The following is a 21,763-nucleotide window of genomic DNA, read 5'->3' as shown; positions in this document are numbered from 1 at the left end:
AGGTAGTTCTTATATTGAGGATATATTTGAATCTCTGGATATCAGCATACTCAATATAATAAAGGCCAAAACTCTTGCTTTTATGAGTTATTCTAAAGAATCCATAAACACATATGGAGTTGGAAGAAACGTATGAACTTTGAATCTTTGACGTGTGTTTGTGGTAGATTCTTTCAGTCCTTTACTTATCCTCCCCCATTAGTGGAAGTAGACATCCAAATCTTGTCCTGAGACTTTACAACACCTTATTCTTCCTTGACCTTGAACACAGCCATGTGTTCTGCCTTGGCCAATGTGAAGTTGTTAGATGTGACACCGCAGAAGCTTGAAATGTCTGCATGATGGAGCTGGAGCTGGTTTTCCTTGTACCTCTGTCTCTGTGATGAGAAAATTCAAGCTATCCTGCTGGGAGCAAAAGAGACACAATCAAACTGCCCAGCCAAGCCCAGCATGGATCATCAGAGCTATCCATAGCTGACCCAGCTGACCCAGAGATGTATGAAAAATGACACTTGATCATGCTTTAAGCTACTGGGTTTGAGAGGATTTGTCATGCAGCATTTTTTTTTTTTTTTTTGCCAATAACAAAGTAGTACAGCTGTGTGTGTGTGTGTGTGTGTGTGTGTATCTGTTTAACATTGTGTGGTATGTGAATATATATAATTTACTGTCCTTAGACTGCAATGAGCTAGAACTCCAAAAATAGTGGATAAGAGGGATGCAAATGATTGCAATAAATAGCAGGATACCACAAGTTTCATAATGACCTTGAAAGTCAGACTGATTTCTTCACCACTGCATCTTCTATATCAAGCATTCATTTATAGTTGCGTGATTCCAAATTATCATCACTTGTCATGAAAGGGATAAGTGAGATTGTCTACAACCAAATGGCTTTGTAATTAGTTAATCACAACTAACTGGAATCCAGGGAAATCTTTATCTTACTTTTTTATTTCATGTTCAATCCTAAGACTCCAAACAAAACTCCATCTCCAGAATGAAAGAAATCCAGTATACTTTCTTTAGCTTATTCTGTCTATTCCTATTCTCCTTTCAAGTTGCTATTCTCATGGGCCAGGAGAAAACATCTTTTGTGATGCTAGCTCTCTCTTACCTCTTTATATTCTCTCTCCCACATAGCATTTTGTTTCTTTGTAACCCTTTGTTGTTCTTGAACTATAGGATCTAGAGAATAATTGGAATTTTAGTAGTGAGGTTAATTTCTTGCTAGCATTTGCCTTTATTAGACTGAAGAAGTGTGTGCTTTCATCTGAAAAGCATGTATAATATAGATATTTGTGTATATACATGTATAATATATAAATATTTGTGTATATACATGTATAATATATACATATTTGTATATATACAATATATGAATTGTAATATACATATATATGTTTGTTACCTGTATGCATGTATAATATATACATATTTGTGTATATACAATATATAAATTATACATACATATGTTTATAATATAGTGCAATGTACATACATACATATATGTATTACTATACATATATAACTATGTGTATATGAATGTATTAGGTTCTCTAGAGGGACAGAATAGGATATATATATATATATATATGTGGAAATATATATATATATGTGGAAATATATATATATATATGTGGAAATATATATATATGTGGAAATATATATATATATATATATGAGAGTTTATTAAGTAGTATTAACTCACATGATCACAGGGTCCCATAATAGTCTGTCCGTAAGCTGAGAAGCAAGAAAACTAGTCTGAGTCCCAAAGCTAAAGAACTTGGAGTCCGTTTTTCCAGAGAAGGAAGCATCCAGCACAGGAGACAGATGGAGGCTGGGAGGCTAAGCCAGTCTAGCCTTTTCAAGTTTTTCTGCCTGCTTTATATTTTGGCCACACTGGCAGCTGATTAGATTGTGCCCACCAGTTTAAGGGTGGATCTGCCTTTCCTAGCCTGCTGACTCAAATATTAATCTCCTTTGACAACACTCTTGCAAACACACCCAGGAAGAATACTTTGCATCCTTCAATCCAATCGAGTTGACACTCAGTGTTAATCATCACAATGAATATATGTTCCAAGAAATAAGTGTATATTCCTTCTTAACATATTACCACGTGTCAACTATAAGAAAATAACATGGAAGGTGGAAGGAAAAAGCTTAATACATAGGAAAACCAGAAACATCCTTGTAGAATTAGGATATACATTATATCTCTATAATCTTGCTGAGTTTTTTTTTCCCCACAGCCATTCTTCTAAATATGCTGAACTAAATAAAGTATAGACCTGGCAAAAACTCTTTCCAGTCAAGGTGCACACCTAGGTAGAAGTTTCTGTTTCAAGAATGATTCATAAAGAGATGGTGTATCAGTCAAGACTCTCCAGAGAAAAAGAAGCAATAAAAAATGTGTAGATAGATGAGTGGATAAAGAGACAGAGAAAGAGATAAATAGATTTATTTTAAGAATTTGGCCGAGAGAGAGATCCAAGATGGCCAATCACTAGCAGCTCGGGATTGTAGCTCCCAATGAAAGCTCAGAGAATGAGACGACGCCACACTTTTAGACGAATTTTCATCACTCACGGATTAGCCGATTCCCAGTGGAGGAGACCCATGGGTCACCAGCACGACTCTTGTGGCCACCACAGCGGTTTTGCCGGCACCTCAGTGCAGCAGCTCTTCATGCAGAGCAAACGGGACTGCTTCCCCTACTGACCGGAGTTTGGAGCTCCGGGAAGTCAGAGCCACTTGTTGCGGACTCAAGAGGGAAGCCAGACCAGAGATTCCCAGGCAGAAGAGCACCATCAGTCTTATCGCTGCTATTTAGGCTGCCACAGTGGGTTGCTCGGATCCCAGCACTGGGAATCAATAAATCGGACGTCGACTCAGAAACCTAATTAGAAAGGCGGTTCATCTACGATGAAGGGAAAAAAACAGCCTAAGAAGGCCAAGTATACCCAAAATCTGAACCCATCAGCAATGGAACAAGCCCTGATGGAAAAGGACTCATCAGCAACGGAACAAGCCCTGATGGAAAAGGACTTATCAGCAGCAGAACAAGTCCTGATGGAAAAGGACTGTGTTCCATTATCTGAAGTAGGCTTTAAAAGGTGGATGATAAGAAACTTCTGGGAGTTAAAGGAACTTGTTCTAACCCAATGTAAAGAAACTGAGAACTTTGAAAAAAGGTTCGATGAAATGATGAAAAGAATAGACAATATAGAGAGGAATACAAATGAACTTATGCAGTTGAAAAATACAACATGAGAACTTAGTGAAATATGTACAAGCTTAAATAGCCAAATGGATCAAGCAGAAGAAAGGATATCAGAGGTCGAAGACCAACTTAATGAAATAAAACGACAAGACAAGAATAGAGATAAAAGGATAAAAAGGAATGAGCAAAGTCTCCAAGAAATATGGAACTATTTGAAAAGACCTAATATACGTTTGATTGGTGTACCTGAATGTGATGGAGATAATGAATTCAAGCTGGAAAATATTCTTCAGGACATTATCCAAAAAAATTTTCCCAACTTAGCAAAGAAGGACACTATTCAACCCCAGGCAATACAGAGAACACCTCAAAGATATTCCTCAAGAAGACCAACCCCAAGGCACATAATCGTTAGATTCACCAGGATCGAAACGAAGGAGAAAATATTAAGGGCAACCAGAGGGAAAGATCAGGTTACCCATAAAGGGAAGCCTATTGGGCTTACAGCAGATCTCTCAGTGGAAACCCTACAAGGTAGAAGAGAGTGGGGGCCAATATTCAATATACTTAAAGAACAGAACTTTCAGCCCAGAATTTCATATCCTGCCAATTTAAGCTTTACAATTGAAGGAAAAATAAAATCTTTTAGGAACAAGCAAGTACTCAGAAATTTTATTACCACCAGGCCTGCTTTACAAGAACTTCTAAAATAAGCATTATACATAGAAAGGAACAACCAGTATGAGCCTTTCTAAAAATACACCAAAAAGTAAAGAGCATTAATATAAAAAGAATTTACATCAATGAAAGGATAAAATAGCCAGTTAATATCAAATGGCAGTAACCCTAAATTTAAATCGACTAAATCCCCCAATCAAAAGATACAGACAAAATCTAACGGTATATCTAAAGATATACAAAGACTCAAAATAAAGGGTTGGAAAAAAACTTACCAATCAAATGGAGAGCAAAAATAAATAAATAAAAAGCAGGAGTTGCAATTCTCACAATTAATAAAATAGATTTCAAAGCTACAAGGATACAAGGGTAAAAGGATTAATGTAATAATAAGAGATTTTAACACCCAGATATATAAGACCCATAATGAGATTTAGATTCAACAAGACAGAAAATTGATAACGATATCCAGGACTTGAACTCAGATCCAGAACAAATAAACACAATAGAGCTCTCCATTTTAAACACACAAAATATACATTATCCACTTTAAACACAAAAAATATTGATCGGCCATTATTGATAGCCATTTTAGGAATGAAGTAATATTTCTTTTTCCCTCTTTTTCTCTTTTTCCCTCTTTTTTCCCTCTTTTACCCTCTCTTTCTTTCTCTTTCTTCCAAGAAAAAAAGAAAAAAGAAAAAACAAAACCAACTTGCTGCCTTAAAATATGGTGAGCCAGGGGGCAATTAGCAATTATGCTGTATTTTATTATGAGAAGATAGAATTCTAATTGGACTGATTTGAATTCCACATACCTCCACAGGAAAAAAAAAAAAAAAAAAGAAACCCATCTCTAAAAAAAATATATATATATATATATATAAATTAGCTGGGTATGGTGGCAGGTGCCTGTAATACCAGTTACTCTGGAGGTTGAGGCAGGAGAATCACCTGAACCTGGAGGTGGAGGTTTCAGTGAGCCGAGATTGTGCCACTGCACTCTAGCCTGGGTGACAGAGAGAGACTATGTTAAAAAAAAAAAAAAAAAAGAATTTGGCCTATGTGATTGTGGAGGCCGGCAAGTCCAAAATTGCAGGATAGGCCAGCAAGCTGGAGACCCAGGAAAGAACAGATGTTGCAGCTCGAGTCTAAGAGAGTCTGCTGCTAGATTTCCTCTTCTTCAGGAGAGAAAGTTGTCAGGAGAGATCAGCCTCTTTTGCTGTTACTGTTCCCTCTTAAGGCCTTCAACATGAGGCCCACTCAGATAATGGAGGTTAATCTGCTTCACTCAAAGTCTCCTAATTTACATGTTAATGTCATCTTAAAAATTCCTTCACAGCAGAATTCAGAATAGTGTTTGACCAAATATCTGTACCTTATTAACATGCAAAATTAATGATCACAGAGAGATAGATTACAGAAGACAAAGAACAAAATTTTTTGTCACCAAATAATTAGGTTCCTGAATTTTAGATAAACCAAAATTATCCTGTTACTTTTAATTCAAAATAGAAGAAGAGATAAAGTAAACTTGTCTTATAAACAGTGTCAAAATCACATAAAACTGAGGAGACACAAAAAATTAAACACAACACACACACACACACACACACACACACACGGCAAGAATTACCCATGTGCTTTCTAGATTATAAACTTAAACTTTCTTTCTTATTTGTGATAATATTACCTAAATCTCCATTTTCTCTGCCTTAGCATTCTTAGACATAGTGTCACTGTCACATAGAACAAAACACTTTAAGTTTTCCTGCAGAAAACATGAATCTCAAATATCAGCAGAGTATCATCTTTATTGTGATGTGTTACAGTCAAAGAAAAATATAAACTTTCTATCCTCAGTGGGATTTTCTTTCTGAAAAACACTGAAAGTCTATTATAAAGCGTGTCATAAAAATCTCTCCCTCAGCCCTAGATTAGCCCCTAACTACCTAGTGATCCAATGTGAGGTATGATGTTATTACAGAAAACTCACATCCTCTTGCAAAAAAAGAAATCTCAGTAAGACCTAAAGAAATAATAGAGGTCTTATTTCACATTTGTTCTTTTCTAGAAGAAGATAAGGTCCGTCTTAGACTCATTCAAGTTCTCAAATATAAACCAACCTCTCAAAGAATTTCCAACACTTCTGAGTGCAATATAACTTACCTGGGTCACACAAACACTTCAGTATTATATATTTTTAGAACCTCTTTCATAAAAGAACTTATCCTCATGCCTTTTTACCATGTTATTATTATTCAATATTGTCAACTCAAAAGTATTTCATTTTGTAATAAAGTCTTGTCTGGGTAATAAGGTATTTATCTACATTTATATACTTTCAAAATATTCTGACTGCTTTATTATCTTTAAAGGCCAGATAAAAAATGCTTGAAATTTGAAAATGTGGGTGGATGTAATAAAGTAAGTTTAGCTTTCTGCACTACCCAGAGAGGGGTCTACATGTATTGTTCTGGGTTCCCATGGTAACTTAAATGGAAACTCTCACAATGTCCGTAGCCCTTAATGTCATGCAAATGAAGGAAGAGGATGTCCTCTAGTTCCTTGAAGCAGGAATCTGCTTAGGTGGCACTGACCCTTCCAAATAAAACAGTACATCTATAAAAGGAAAACTGATGACATTCACATCCTTAATCTGAAGAGGACCTGGGAGAAGCTTCTGCTGACAGCTCATGCCATTGTTGCCCTTGAAAAGCCAGCTGATGTCAGTTTCCAGTTCTCCAGGAATCCTGGCTAGTGGACTGTACTGAAGTTTGCTGCTGCCACTGGAGCTGTTCCTATTGCTGGTCACTTCACTAGCCAGCCACTGAAACCCTCACTAACCAGATCCAGGCAAACTTCTCTGAGCCATGGTTTCCGGTTACTGATCCCAGGGCTGACCAACAGCCTCTCACAGAAGCATCTTGTGTTAACTTGACTATCATTACTCTGTGGAACACATTCTTCTCTATGCTGTGTGAACATTTTCATTTCACACAGCAAAAAGGATGCTCACTTAGTGAGTTTGATGCTGATATGAGTTGGCTGTGTCCCCTCCCAAATCTCATGCTGAACTGTAGTTCCCATAATCCCCAAATGTCATGGGAAGAACCCAGTGGGAGATAATTAAATCATGGAAAGGTTTCCCGCATCCTGTTCTCCTGATAGTGAGTGGTGCTTCCCACCCTCCCCCCCCCCTCCCCGCGGCCTTTTGCTCAGCACTTCTTGCTGCTGCCGTGTGAATAAGGATATGTTTGCTTCCCCTTTTACCATATTGTTAGTTTCCTCTGGCCTACCCAGGAAACAGAGATCCTGAAGACATTGAAAAGGAAGAGCAGTCGGCTGCTGACAAAGCTGTTACTAAGGAGGAACTTCAGGGTGATTGAACTCCTCCAGATTCTAATTGCACTGCTGCTCAGCCTCAGGTTACAAACGGGTCTGAAGGCGGCAGGTGTCCTCTGTGCCTATTTAGCAGGTCCCTATATATATAAATCTACAATATTTTTTAATAATCATGGTTTAGAAAATATTGAACAGAGGCCGGGCGCGGTGGCCCAAGCCTGTAATCCCAGCACTTTGGGAGGCCGAGGCGGGTGGATCATGAGGTCAAGAGATGGAGACCATCCTGGTCAACATGGTGAAACTCCGTCTCTACTAAAATTACAGAAAATTAGCTGGGCACAGTGGTGTGTGCCTGTAATCCCAGTTACTCAGGAGGCTGAGGCAGGAGAATTGCCTGAACCCAGGAGGCGGAGGTTGCGGGGAGCCGAGATCACGCCATTGCACTCCAGCCTGGGTAACAAGAGTGAAACTCTGTCTCAAAAAAAAAAAAAAAAAAATATTGAACAGAAATTCTCCTTAGGAGAGAGACACTCGTAAGATACTAGTTTTGGTTAAGAGAGAGTTTTGGGAAGTTAAAAAATAGGTAAGAATTATCAACACAAATTCAACTATTAGTCTAAAATCTGTTTTATTTTTAAGGTTGTCTATTTTATAAGGAACAATATAATCTTTCCCAATTTTTGATTTTACATACTATAATTTGCAACTTTTTTTTCTCTTTAGCAATCGTAAACATGAAATCACACGTTTGTTGTGCCAGCTGTGTGTGTGTGTTCTGGTTCACATAATTTTTCCACCCTAGGGGAGGGCTGGGAAGAGAAGCTGCTTTCAAGAGAGTGAGGATGAATGAAGTAGGATAAGGCAGGAGAGGCTAGCTTCAGTCTAACCACGTGGGACGGGGGAGCATAGGAAGAACTGTACCACAGCACCACCTAGAGGCAGAGCCTTGCTGGTGAGTCATTGGCCATGGTCTACCTCAGAGTGTGTGTTATGGGGATGGGAGGAAGGGATACAAACCATACCAGCCAAGCTGCTGGGAGTTGCTATTATCCAACACTTAAAGAAGTAAAAGCCATTTGTATGTGACACCATCTAAGCCCACTATACAGAAAAAGTTATTAAAATGCTCTCGACATTATTCCTACCTTACACTCTTGGTCCTGTCTATTTATGAGCAAATCAGTCAACTTCTATGATTGTATGCAGATTGTATTCTGCAACCCAATTTTTCAATTTGGATATAGATTCAGTGCTATGTCATCGTGACCATTAACAAGGATTTAGGTAGCACACTTTAAATGAATCCTAATAAGTAATTTCAAACATTAGTTTCGAACAAAAAAAAAATGTATATCATAGAGTAGCATGCAAAGTTTGCATGAGTTTGTAAAATAAAACAAAGTTTTGTTTGAGATCTGAGTTTGGTTCTATGCTTTCTGGAACTCTAATGTATATGTTTATTCTCCCCTTCCATTAAGGTTTTTGCAAAGGATACTTTGAGTTATCATTTATTGAAGGTCTAGTATTCCCAGGTATTGGTCTAAGCTATTTATGTTTGCATAACTGCTTATTAATTCTCTTCCCAAATCCTTCTAGTTTAATGTTGTTATCCCCATTTAGAGAGGAGCAGAATAGCTTGAACATCTATGATAACTTGCCACAGCTCTAGTTAAGAGCAAATTCAGAATTCGAAGCCAGGAGGCATCTGTGGCCAAAGGCCACCTTCATGACCATTATAATTCTCCACCCCCAGGCAGTATAGACAGATATAGAAATTATCCATTAAAAGTTTCTATAGAGCCAGAAAAATTTCATGAATTTTACAGTTTTTATTTTGTTTAGTAACTAGCAGGATTGTGTTTAGATAAATAATGTGGGCTCCAGAGTCAACTTGCCTGAGTTCAAATACACTTACTAAAAGTAAATGAGGGTATACTGCACTGCTAGTGGTAATGTAAACTGACAACACTTCTAGAGTAAAATGCATCAAAAGCTTTAAACATATTAAAACCATTGGCAAGGAATTTTACTTACAGAGATTCCTTCATTTAAATAAAATATTTATAATGTATACAATAATTAACACAAAGGTGTTTAATTCCAATGTTGTCTGGAAACAACCTATGTGTACAACAATAGGGGATTGGTTAAATAAGTAATAGGAACTTCACATATCACAAGGGAGTGCCTCCTTCCTCACCTTTGTGGCATTTTCCACAATCTGCCTGGCTTCCTTTCCACCCCTTCCTCATCCCCAGAGCAGAGACCAGATTTACAGTGGTTGGTGGATTACAGGCATTGTGTAGACATGATCAAAGACTCTCTGCTTGAAGTTGCTTCTTTTCTTCATTCCTTTCGCCAGGGTCAATGCAGGGCAGAGACTGCCTGCTCTGTGGCTTTAAGCTTTCCCTGAAGTGAGTTCTTCTCACAGCTCAACAAACTTCCAAGGGATGCAGTTAGCAAGCTCATCTTTTCTCTCACTGTAAGCTGTGCCTTACAAGTGTGCCTTAATTACAAGGTGCTATTCCGGTTCTCTGCTTGCTGTCTATTTTTCAATTGAGTTGGGTGGAAAAGACAGGTGCTACTTATTGAGTGCTCTCCAAGATCCTCAAAAACACTGAGTAGAATATTAAAGCCATTAAAACTGACATCGGAAAATACTTATGGTTGGAAAAAGTCATGACATTTTGAAGCAAAAAAGCAGGTTAAACAAAAATATGTAATACATAGCTAAGAAAACTGGGGGAATAGCAATATATTGTGTTTATTTTCCTCTTGCTTATTCTGGATTCTCTAAATGTTTTCTACACATATTTGTGTTGTTAAAACTAAGAATAAAAATCTATATTTAACAAAACAATACAATAAAAGAGAAGGGTTTATTAACTTAATGAGTCTCAGTTTTCTCTCCTGTAAAATCCAAAATAACCCTCTTTGGATTTTTGTGAAGATTTCATTCACTGATTCATGAAAAAGGGCTTGCAATTTTGTGCATCATAGGTAGTGATCTGTTTTAAACTTTGACTCTCATTTTATATCTATAATTTTGATACCTTCCCAATTTGGCCTATAGTGTAGAAACTATAGATTCCTTTTCATTAATTTTAGTAGTTACTATGCTTTAGTACCCAAGTACAAAACAAAAAATCTTCACTTTATTCCATTGTTTGTTGCCAATATTGGTGAGATATTTGACCTCTAGGCCCAAGTATGATTTTGTTTCATGACAATAGTATTCAAAATGTTCAAGATGAAGATTTTAGATTAAATTTTAGATCATTTTCTTCCGTAAGTCAAAGGGAAATCAAGATTTCTTTCCTCTTCATAAAGGACAAAACTTATTTTCAGAATTAATATGACAGGGGCTATGGTTATAGCTTTCTTTTACTTCAAAAAAAGTAGAGAATGGTACTGCATATTTGGTATATTTAAGTAGCAAGGAAACATGAGGATGAGACAGAAAACATGTTGAAGGAGAAAGAAACTTCTCCCCTTTGACAGCCAAACACAGATAAATTTTTAGCCTCATTTGGTTTTGAGGACAATTCTTTTTAAACAAAGAAAAAAAATAACGTTTTGCATCCTCATTCTCTTGAATGCATAGTAAATTAGCAGCAAAGTAATAATGAATGTGGATATTTATCAAAAGCAAAACTAGTTTCCACACGTTTCTTAGTGAATTAATGATTTCCCTTTATTACAGTAAGTATGTCAAGACCATAAAATGTGAAGAATAATTTAAAGTATAAGATTAAATGTCATTGAAACTTTGCCCGACCCTTATTAATGCAGCACTGTGCTTAAGCAAAAACCTGAGATAGAAGTAGAAATTATAAGAAAGTGTTACAGCCAGAAATTTTCCAGGAAAGGCCAAAGAAAAAAATGAAGTAAATGATAATAGCTTTAAAAGAGAAGTCAGGGGAAGAGACACAGTTCAATTTTAAACAAGGCCAGGGGCAGAAAATGGTACCTATGAAGAATCAAATGTAACTGAGAAAAATAATCTTGTAGTTAGTCAAAGGCTGGTTTTGAAGGAGAAGATTCAATAATCCATTTGTTAGCTCTTAGCAGGAATCCATTAAAGGAGACATGCACTAAGCTTTCTGCTTGAGCAAAAGTATGTTTCTTAAGGTAGAAAAGTTAGAAACAGTGCAAATGCTTTCACTAAATGAACTGACTGCATTGGTCAAACAAGAACATTTTGGAAAACTATACTTCTTCAAAATGGTAAAAGCGAGTAGGGCTATTGAGGGAACCAATGATTCAAAACTTCCTGTGGAAAACAAGTGTGCTTAATTTTATTTTTTAAATGTATTTTTAGTCCCAATATGAGCAAGGATGCACAATAGATTCTGCAAAATGTAAAAGTAAAAAACAAGTGGGCTGTCCTGTTGAAGAATTCATTGCCTAGTACAAGGTGTGAAGATGCCTGGAAGAGGGAGGAACCAGCTCTACCTAGAAGTTAGTAAACTTTTCGTAGCTAAGGGTGTGGGATAAGAAGACAAGTTTTAAGCAGAAGCGTTTCCAGACTGAGAGGCTAGCATAGGCAGGACATGGAGTCATGCTCTAGGCAGGCTGGTTATGTATTCCTGATTAACCTGCAATGTAAGAAATCATTGAGAAAGTGGTTGAAAAAAGAACAGGCCAGAAATGCAGGTGAGGGTCAGGTAATTAAAAACTTAGATGTCATGCTGAATTTCTCCTTAAACTTACACAAGTTGCAATCCACTTATGCAATAGAATATGTTCAGCATGATGGTTTTAAAAAAAGGTTACTCTGGTATCAGTGAAAAAAAAGACGGCCTATTGTAATGTTGAAGAGCTCATGCTTTAGAGACAAGCAGAGCTGGGTCTAAATCTTACCCTTAATTTAAAACTGTAAGCCCTAAGCAGCCTTCAGATTTCTCATACTTAAAAGCTGGATAATAGTATCTATGTTTGGAGGAGCGGAGTTAAAAAGGAGGGTAAGAGTGTTAAGAGACCAATGAAAGGACTCAGGAATTAGAAATGGAGAAAGGGTAAACCTATTCAGTAAACTTAAATAGAGCAAAATCAAGGACTTTCTCAGTGGTATGAGGTGAAAATGGTGGGGAAAATGGAAGATAAAACTGAGTTTTCTGGTGTTGAGGATGGAGGAAGATGGTGTATTATTTTCTTGGCCACAAAGATTGGTAGCATTTGGAGTCAGAAAGGGTAATGGAAGATAAATTAGAACTTTAAAATCAAAATTTAAGTATAAAATGCAACTATGTCTCTGGGAGAGGAGACATGTCTTTCAGAGACATGTCTACATTCTATATTCCATGTTCCCCCCAACAGAAATATAGAGAAGAAAAATGAAAAAATGTGAAAAAATCACATACAGCTATAGTAAATGTGCATTTTAAAACATCGTGAATTGATGCTTGAAGGATTATGATGACTAAAAATGATTTATAAAGAAATTCAAAAATCTTATTTACTTTTCAGTATACCATTAATAATGCAATATTTCTCCATGCTTGATTTCACTGATACTTTGGATTACTTTAAAAGTCTGGAAAACATAAAACACAGCTCAAAGTAATTATGTATCTTCAATTTGCTTATCTCTACACACAAATAATGGTTCTTTCAAGCACCTAAAAACAATCCAGTCTCAAGTACAAATGAGTTTAAATATAACATGTTAATTTGCTAAAATTCTACAACATTTCTCAAGAAAATAACAGTTTAGCATTTTTACTAGGTTGCTTTTTTAACTTTTTTCATTGCACTTTAGAAGTCAGCCCTGTGCAGTTTAATCTTTCAAAGAATCCTTCTGCTGATAAACTACAGAGAGTACATGTGGTTGATTTGACCCACACCGTTAATAAATATGAGACAGAATCTTATAAAAGGAAATGCAATCAGGATTTTCACAGAAGTTTTTTCCTGAAGGGTGAAAATAATAATGGCGTTTGACTCACTTTTATACCTGGGAGCAGAAGATGTCCTTGCCAAATATCTTCTTGGCAGAGCTCTAGTTGGACAGACACTTCCAAAAGATAAGCAAAGCATGAAAGATATGAACATCGGACAAATGAAAGGAAATGAAAACATTTCCTAAAGCATTTAAAATGATAACGTAAAAATGTTTGTTTATATTTATCAAACGTAAGTTAGGTGACTTTTTAAAAATGGAAAGATGAACTTCGGGATATTTATTACCAAGCTGGCCCAGACAGCTTGCCTTCATTCATATACTCATTCATTCATTCATTTATCATTTTAGTTCCTACTTAGGAGGTGATTCTGAAATAAGGATAAGTCTCCATAATATTTTTAAGCAAATATTCTCTTATTTACTGTATGCATCATTTGACCGGAGTGAAATAATAAACTGCTCCATGAGTAAGCTGTTTTGTAAGTAGGTGTGACTGCACATAACCTCCTATAAATTTTCACATGGGATTAGTATTGCAATTAATTATTATCAATTACTCCTTATTTATTTCCATGTACCTCTGCTTCTGAATGTCCAGAGTGTTCACTGTTATCAAAGAAAGAAAAAAAATAGGAGCATAAAGGCATCAAAACTCTAAACATTATTGCTCTTAAGACACAAGAACTGAACTAAAATGGAAAGCTTATTTAAATGTTCTTCTGTGTCCTTTTCATTATGTTTTGTGAGGAAATTCTATAAAGGGCCACACAATCCAAGTTTGGGGACATAAATAAAGAAATTTTCTGGATAATTTAAAAGCTGTAGCCTTGTAGTGTAGTTTGAAGTCAGGTAGCATGATGCCTCCAGGTTTGTTTGTTTGTTTTTTCTTTTTGCTTAGGATTGTCTTGGCTATGCGGGCTCTTTTTTGGTTCCATATGAAGTTTAAGGTGGTTTTTTCCAGTTCTGTAAAGTAGTTCAATGGTAGCTTCATGGGGATAGCATTGAATCTATAAATTACTTTGGGCAGTATGGCCATTTTCATGATATCGATTCTTCCTAACCATGAGCATGGAATGTTTTTCCATTTGTTTGTGTCCTCTCTTATTTCCTTGAGCAGTGGTTTGCGGTTTTCCTTGAAGACATCCTTCACATCCCTTGTTAGTTGTCTTCCTATGTATTTTATTCTCTTTGTAATAATTATGAATGGGAGTTGGCTCATGATTTGGTTCTCTTTAAGTCTGTTATTGGTGCATAGGAATGCTTGTGATTTTTGCACACTGATTCTGTATCCTGAGACTTTGCTGAAGTTGATTATCAGCTTAAGGGCATTTTGGGCTGAGATGATGGGATCTTCCAAAGATACTATCATGTCGTCTGCAAATAGAGACAATTTTACTTCCTCTTTTCCTAATTGAATATCCTTTATTTCTTTTTCTTGACTGATTGCTCTGGCCAGAACTTTCAATAATATGTTGAATAGGAGTGGTGAGAGAGGGCACCCTTCTCTTTTACCAGTTTTCAAAGGGAATGCTTCCATTTTTTTGCCCGTTCTGTATGATATTGGCTGTGGGTTTTTCGTAAATAGCTTTTATTATTTTGTAATACATTCCATCAATACCAAGTTTATTGAGAGTTTTTAGCATAAAGGTCTGTTGAATTTTGTTGAAGGTCTTCTCTTCATCTATTGAGACAATCATGCTATTAACTATGGGTTTGTCATAAATAGTTTTTATTATTTTGAGATACATTCCATCAATACCTAGTTTATTGAGAGTTTTTAGCATAAAGGGCTGTTGATTTTTATTGAAGGCCTTCTCTGCATCTATTGAGATAATTATATGGTTTTTGTCTTTGGAGAGAAAACCAAACACCCTATGTTCTCACTCATAGGTCTTGTTGAACAATGAGAACACATGGAGACAGGGAGGGGAATATCACACACTGGGGCCTGTTTGGGGATGGGGATCCAGGGAAGAAATACCAGGGGAGTGGGGAGATTGGGGAGGGATAACATTAGGAGAAATATCTAATGTAGATGACAGGGGATGGATCCAGCAAATCACCATGCCATGTGCATACCTATGTAACAATCCTCCACAATCTGCGTATGTACCCCAGAACTTAGAGTATAGTAAAAAAATAAAATAAAATAAAGCTAAAGATATTTTGGCCTTCTCTTGCCTAGATACATTTCAAATGGAACTGCCATGGAGAGTATTATCCAATTATGTCAGTTTTCGACTCCAAGAACTGTATGTGTGGTATAGTTAGACAGATTTTAGTTTGGTACAATCAGCTATGCCAGACATTCTAAGAGACAATTGTTTAGGAGTTCATGTAGAGGTAATAACTTTTATAAATCCAGAGAGATACAGGGACAAACAAGGAAATTTAACGAACTCTGACTTTCATTTATAATTCTGTGATTCAAACAATGACAATTGTCATTATTGATTGAATATTTTGTATGTTAAAAGGTTTTTTTAATTAAGCTGAGTAATGAAAATATTTGAGGTATATGAAGTATGACATAAAAATGGTATCTTTAAATAATTTCAAACCTATATTAAGACATAGATAATGCATATTCTCTCTAGAAAACTAAAAACAGAATTAATACATTTTTAATTCATTTTTTTTAATTAAAATTTTTGAATTAAATTAATAATTTAATTCAATTAATTCATATTTTTTAAGCATTTGCACATAAGACAATCTTAGGGAGGATATTCAATCAATAAGCTATTTACTGTTTTCAGAGTTTCATTTGTTTCTATTTGTTTTTACATCAAAGACATTGGTACTTTATTTTTGCAATGCTAAATTTGCCCACTGAAATAAAATAAAAAGCTTATTTAAATGTTCTTCTGTGTCCTTTTCATTTTACCTTGTGAGGAAATTTTACAAAGGTCCACACAACCCAAGTTTAGGGACATAAATTTAAGATTTTTGGCTATTTAATATCCTAAAATTAGACATGACTGGCTGAAAAGCAAAAAACAATCCATACAGGGAAAATCCCAGGCTACTGCAGACAGAAGAGAACATGGACTGAAATATCAATCGCTCCCTGGTGCACAAAAACTCCCTGGATGTGAAATTGATATGTCGGTTGACAAAATACAGGATGATTTAGCCTAGCAACTTAGGCTCAGCCCCGAAGAACAGGAGTTTGTATAGTGGTTAACCTACTAAAATTAGCTTGCTGTAACTCATCCAAACAAAGCCTTACTAGCTCTATGATTGTTTAGTGAAATAAGGATGGAACATGGTAGTATGAGCTAAAATGGGCTATATCTGCAATATCTTATGAGCATCACTCTGACATGGGCTTCTTCCACCAGCAAGGGTAATCCAGCAGCAGCAGACAGGCATGAAGTTTTTCATCATGAACATCTGACAGTGATACCATGTGATATTGATAAGGAATGGCATTGGCATCTGGAATCTGTCTCACTGGGTTTGACAGAAGGACCTAGAGACAGTATTAGATTTTTTCCCAAAAGAAAAAATGGGGTGTTCCAGTGATTAATTGAAAAAAACTATATATAATAAAACCAAAGAGAAGTGACCAGCAAATCCTACACTGGTAGAACAGGTTAAAGTGGTTTGGTGTATTTCAATTTTACCAAAATTGGAACACACTGACTATATTATTTTCTTTGTTTTTTTCCACTTAATACATTATGAGCATCTTCCCACATCTGCATCTATTCATGATATGGTCATTTTTAATGTCAAGGAACTTCTTTTTAATAAAGGCATCTTTTTTCTTCTAAAGTTCAGTATTATGCTGCCATTCCATCAAGGCTTTACAGAAAATTATTTCCATTCATTTGACACGTCATTGTCTTGTCAGTTTCAGATAATTAAGGGCTAGCCATTGGTCCCTGGACCTATTGTGTAATCTCTTTTGTCTAGTCAGGTTTGTGCATTTTGCAGTGCATGCTGATTTACAGTTAGTTTAATTAAAATCAATGGAGTTGAAAGTCAGTGTGTTCTCTTTCTCTTTCTCTAAAGGATTCCATTTTCCAAAACACCGTAAGCAAATAAATTGGCATGTGGAACTTTCTGCAGCCGTATAATAGTCAAACACAATTAAATGGTATATTTAGCTCCCAGCAAAATTGCCTAATTTTGCATTTGCTAGCTAGCAAGTAAACTCCAGTTTTCTTGCATCAGAGGGAGATGCTCACCCACAGATTTTGCACTCAGAAGTAGTCCAATTACGAGTAAATACCCTCAACAAAAGGCTCAGAAAGTAAAATCAGTGCCAATGCCATCATCTTCCCTCAAGCTAAGCTACAGTGTTCAATTCTCCAAATGTGAAGTAGCTGGCAAAGATGTTGCTGTTGTTTTCTGGATTTAAACTGGGAAGATAGTAACTGGAGTCTAGGAGAAGAATTTTCAACTAATGAAGTGTTGTTAATATAAGACTTTCAAAAAGACTAATCACAACATTTCTGTGATTTGCAACTAGCTTCAACTGATATCTTTTTTATTTTCTCTATAAAAACAAAGACTGAACTGACCAAATTAGCACCACAGAGTTTGCTGATCTTCAAGGCAGGAGGCCTTGCCCAAGATAACATTATGAACATTTTCTACCTCCTACAGAACAAGAGTACACTTGCAATCTGCCAGACTATAAGACTGAAATGCAGAAATGATAAAACAATAATTAGTAACTCTGATCTTGCCACACTCCTGAGCAACTTAAATTTCTTGAAGGTTATAACCCTAAAATATCTACTTGAAGTAATACACACTTAGTTATGCATATCTATTTAAAACATATTTTGATAAATATGCATAGTGAAATAGATTATTTTCTGTAGTAAAGGGAAATAATATGTTAATGATTAATGTTAATAATATGTTAATGAAGCATAAAAAGCGTTCAATATAGGTTTTTCTTCATATTGAGTAATGTGTGGACCTATTTCTCATCTTCATTCTCATTCTTTTACAATAAAAAGCAACATCTATTTAGTACAGGCAAATAACTTGTGAGAGTTTTCAAGAATATACAAATCAAATTATTTTAGAAGCATATCAGATATTCTACCTATACAAATGGTATTACATTTTGTTAATCTAGTTCTAAATTATGTGTTTAAAATATTTCTAAATCAGGATTATTGGGGATGTTTTTATTTTTCAATCATAAAACTTTCTAAGAATTTAAATATAAAATACAAAGGTACCATTTTGAAGTTTCATTTCCTTTATTACATAATAATTAGTTGTACAATTACAATATGTGTGTCAAAAGTCAGATACTACAATCCAAGGGATATCACAAAGGATATTGCATTTTTTGCCCCAAATATGTGTACTAACAGCAATGTCTGTTACACAGAACCTTAAGTTAAAAGAGTCAAATGGAAACTGGCATAACATTTGTTGCAAATAAGAGGCATAGTGAAATTTCAAGATGATTCTGAAAATATTTTATTTATCTTAACTTATAAGAAGAAATCTTAATGAATAATTGAGAGAGTGCACTCAAGGAATTAAATAGCTCTATTAAAACAGCAACCTAATGATGAAGAGGTAACAAATGAAGACAGTGATAACTGTGGATGCTTTTCCAACACTGTTATTCCTTGGTGGTGACTACACTAATCATTATCAATAATACAATTAGTGCAATTTTGAGTCCTTCCATCCCTGCCAATTATCCAAATATTGGATTTTTTTCTGTTTAACATATAAATATTAAGAACTTATCTGAGAGTATCTTCACTGAGTGGTTTATCAAGTACATGAATAGCTTCACAAGTAGGAGCTAAATACTTCCCAGAATTCATTTTACTCTAATATCATTTCAGTGTTAGAGAAAACACCCTTACACTGACTTGAAAATTATATCTTTAGATCTTTCATCCATGACCCCTGGGGTCACAGAGAAAAAATATTTCTATTATTCTTAATTGATCTACAAATAACAGTTTTCTCAAAATAGTAGCAACAATATATTTCATTACATGTGTTTTATATAATACATATATAAAAATCTCATATATACAACATTTCATATATATAAATAGTATTACATATGTAAGCATATGTAATTAAATATATTGCTGCTACTATTGTTATATAAATGCTTATATATAAGTACTTGTATATACTTATATATTAGTGAATGAATGATAATGATAAAAGTGACAAGAAGGGAAGAATTAGGATTATTTTATTATTATAACATACTCATACTACCTGTGAAGTCGTATAGTGTTGTTTGAACATGGATTTAATTAGTTATAAATTTATATTGGAAACTCAGGTGCAACCACTGAGAAATACAAAAGAAGAAGCATAATTGATATGCTAATACTATAGGAGAGAAAATGAAACGATACCAAATGCTCAGTTAAAGCCATGAAAGGCAGTAAAATGGTGGAAGACAAAATAAGAACAAAGAGAAAGGAAAACAAATATAAAACTAACAAATAGATGTTAACTATATCATTAGTTACTTTAAACATCAGTGACCTAAATATATAAATATATAAAAGGCAAAGATTGTCAAAATGTATTTAAAAAAAAAAACCTCCTAAATGTATGTTGGCAACAAAAACCACACATTAACTATAAAGACACATATATAAAGATATACTATGCTGATGCTAATTTTTAAAGTGGGAATAGCTATATTAATTTCAAACAGACTAGACTTCAGAGCAAAGAAAGTTATCAGGGCTAAAGATGGACATTACATAATGATAAAGGGGTCAATTCCTTAAAGAGACATAACAATTCTTAATATATATATATATGTCTAACAATGGAGCATCAAAAAGCATGAGGCAACATCTTATATAACATCAAGGAGAAAGACATGAGTCCACTATCATAGTTGGAGACTTCAGCACACCTCTGTCAACAATGTACATATAAAGCAAGAAGAAAAAAGAGTAAACACAGCACCATCAATTACCTGGATATAATTGACATCTATTGACTGTTTCATGATTAAACAACACATTATTAAACAAGACATGGATTAAAAAAGAAATCTCAACAACAACAAAATAAGTATTTTGAACTAAATGAAAATGAAAATACAACTTACAAAGTTTGTGGGATGTGTCGAAAGCAGTGCTTAGAGAGAAATTTACAGCATTGAATACATTTATTACAGAGAAAAATTTAAAATTAATCACTTTATCTATAACAAACTCACAGCCAACATTATACTTAATGGGTAAAAGTTGAAAGCATTCCCTGTGAGACCTGGAACTGGACAAAGATGCCCACTTTCACCACTTCTATTCAACATAGTACTGGAAGTCCTAGTCAAAGCAATTAGGCAAGAGAAAGAAATAAAGGGCATCTAAATCAGTAAAAAGGAAGTCAAAGTGTTGCTGTTTGCTGGTGATTTGAAAACCTAAAAAACCCTAAAGAATTATCCAAAAAGCTTCTAAAACTGGTGAATGAATTCAGTAAAGTTTCAGAATACAAAATTCATGTATGCAAATTAGTAGTGCTGCTATATGCCAACAGCAAACAAGCTGAGAATCAATCAAGAACTCAACCCCTTTTATAATAGCTGCAAAAAACAAAAAATACAACAACAGCAAAAGCTAAGTAAAATACTTAACCAAGGAGGTGAAAGACCTCTATAGGGAAAACTACGACATGCTACTGACAGAAATCATAAACAACACAAACAAATGGAAACACATGCCATTCTCATGGATGGATAGAGTCATTATTGTGAAAACAACCATACTGCCAAAAGCAATCCACAAATTTAATGTAATTCAGATCAAAATACCACTATCATTCTTCACAGAACTAGAAAAAACAATTCTAAAACTCATACGGAACCAAAAAGGAGCCCACATGACCAAAGCAAGTCTAAGGAAAAGAACAAATCTGGAGGCATTACATTACCCAACTTCAAACTATACTATAAGGCCATAGTCACCAAAATGGCATGGTACTGGTATAAAAACAGGCATATAGACAAATGGAACTGAATAGAGAACCCAGAAATAAAGCCAAATACTTATAATCAACTGATCCTTGACAAAGCAAACAAAAATGTAAAATGGTAAAAGAAAACTTATTCAACAAATGGTGCTGGGATAATTGGCAAGTCACATGTAGAAGAAAAACTGAATCTCATCTCTCACTTTATACAAAAATCAAATCAAGATTAATTAAAGACTTAAATCTAATACCTGAAACTATAAACATTCTAGAACAAAACATTGGGAAAATCCTTCTAGACATTGACTTGGGCAAAGACTTTATGACCAAGAACCCAAAGCAAACACAACAAAAACCAAGATAAATAGATGGGACTTAATTAAACTGAAAAGCTTCTGCACAGCAGAAGAAATGATCAGTAGAGTAAATAACCCACAGATTAGGAGAAAATATTTATAACCTGTACATCAGTCAAAGGAATATTCAGAATCTACAAGGAACTCATGCAAATCAGCAAGAAAAAAACAAACAATTTCATCAAAAAGTGGGCTAAGGACATGAATATATAATTCTCAAAAGTAGATTTACAAATGGCCAACAAACATGAAAAAATGCTCAACATCAAAGATTATCAGGAAAATGCAAATCAAAACCACAATATG

The sequence above is a fragment of the Callithrix jacchus genome, chromosome 15 (assembly GCF_049354715.1).
Source record: "Callithrix jacchus isolate 240 chromosome 15, calJac240_pri, whole genome shotgun sequence".
In the NCBI taxonomy this organism is placed as follows: Eukaryota; Metazoa; Chordata; class Mammalia; order Primates; family Cebidae; genus Callithrix; species Callithrix jacchus.
Note: the sequence above shows the minus strand (reverse complement) of the source record.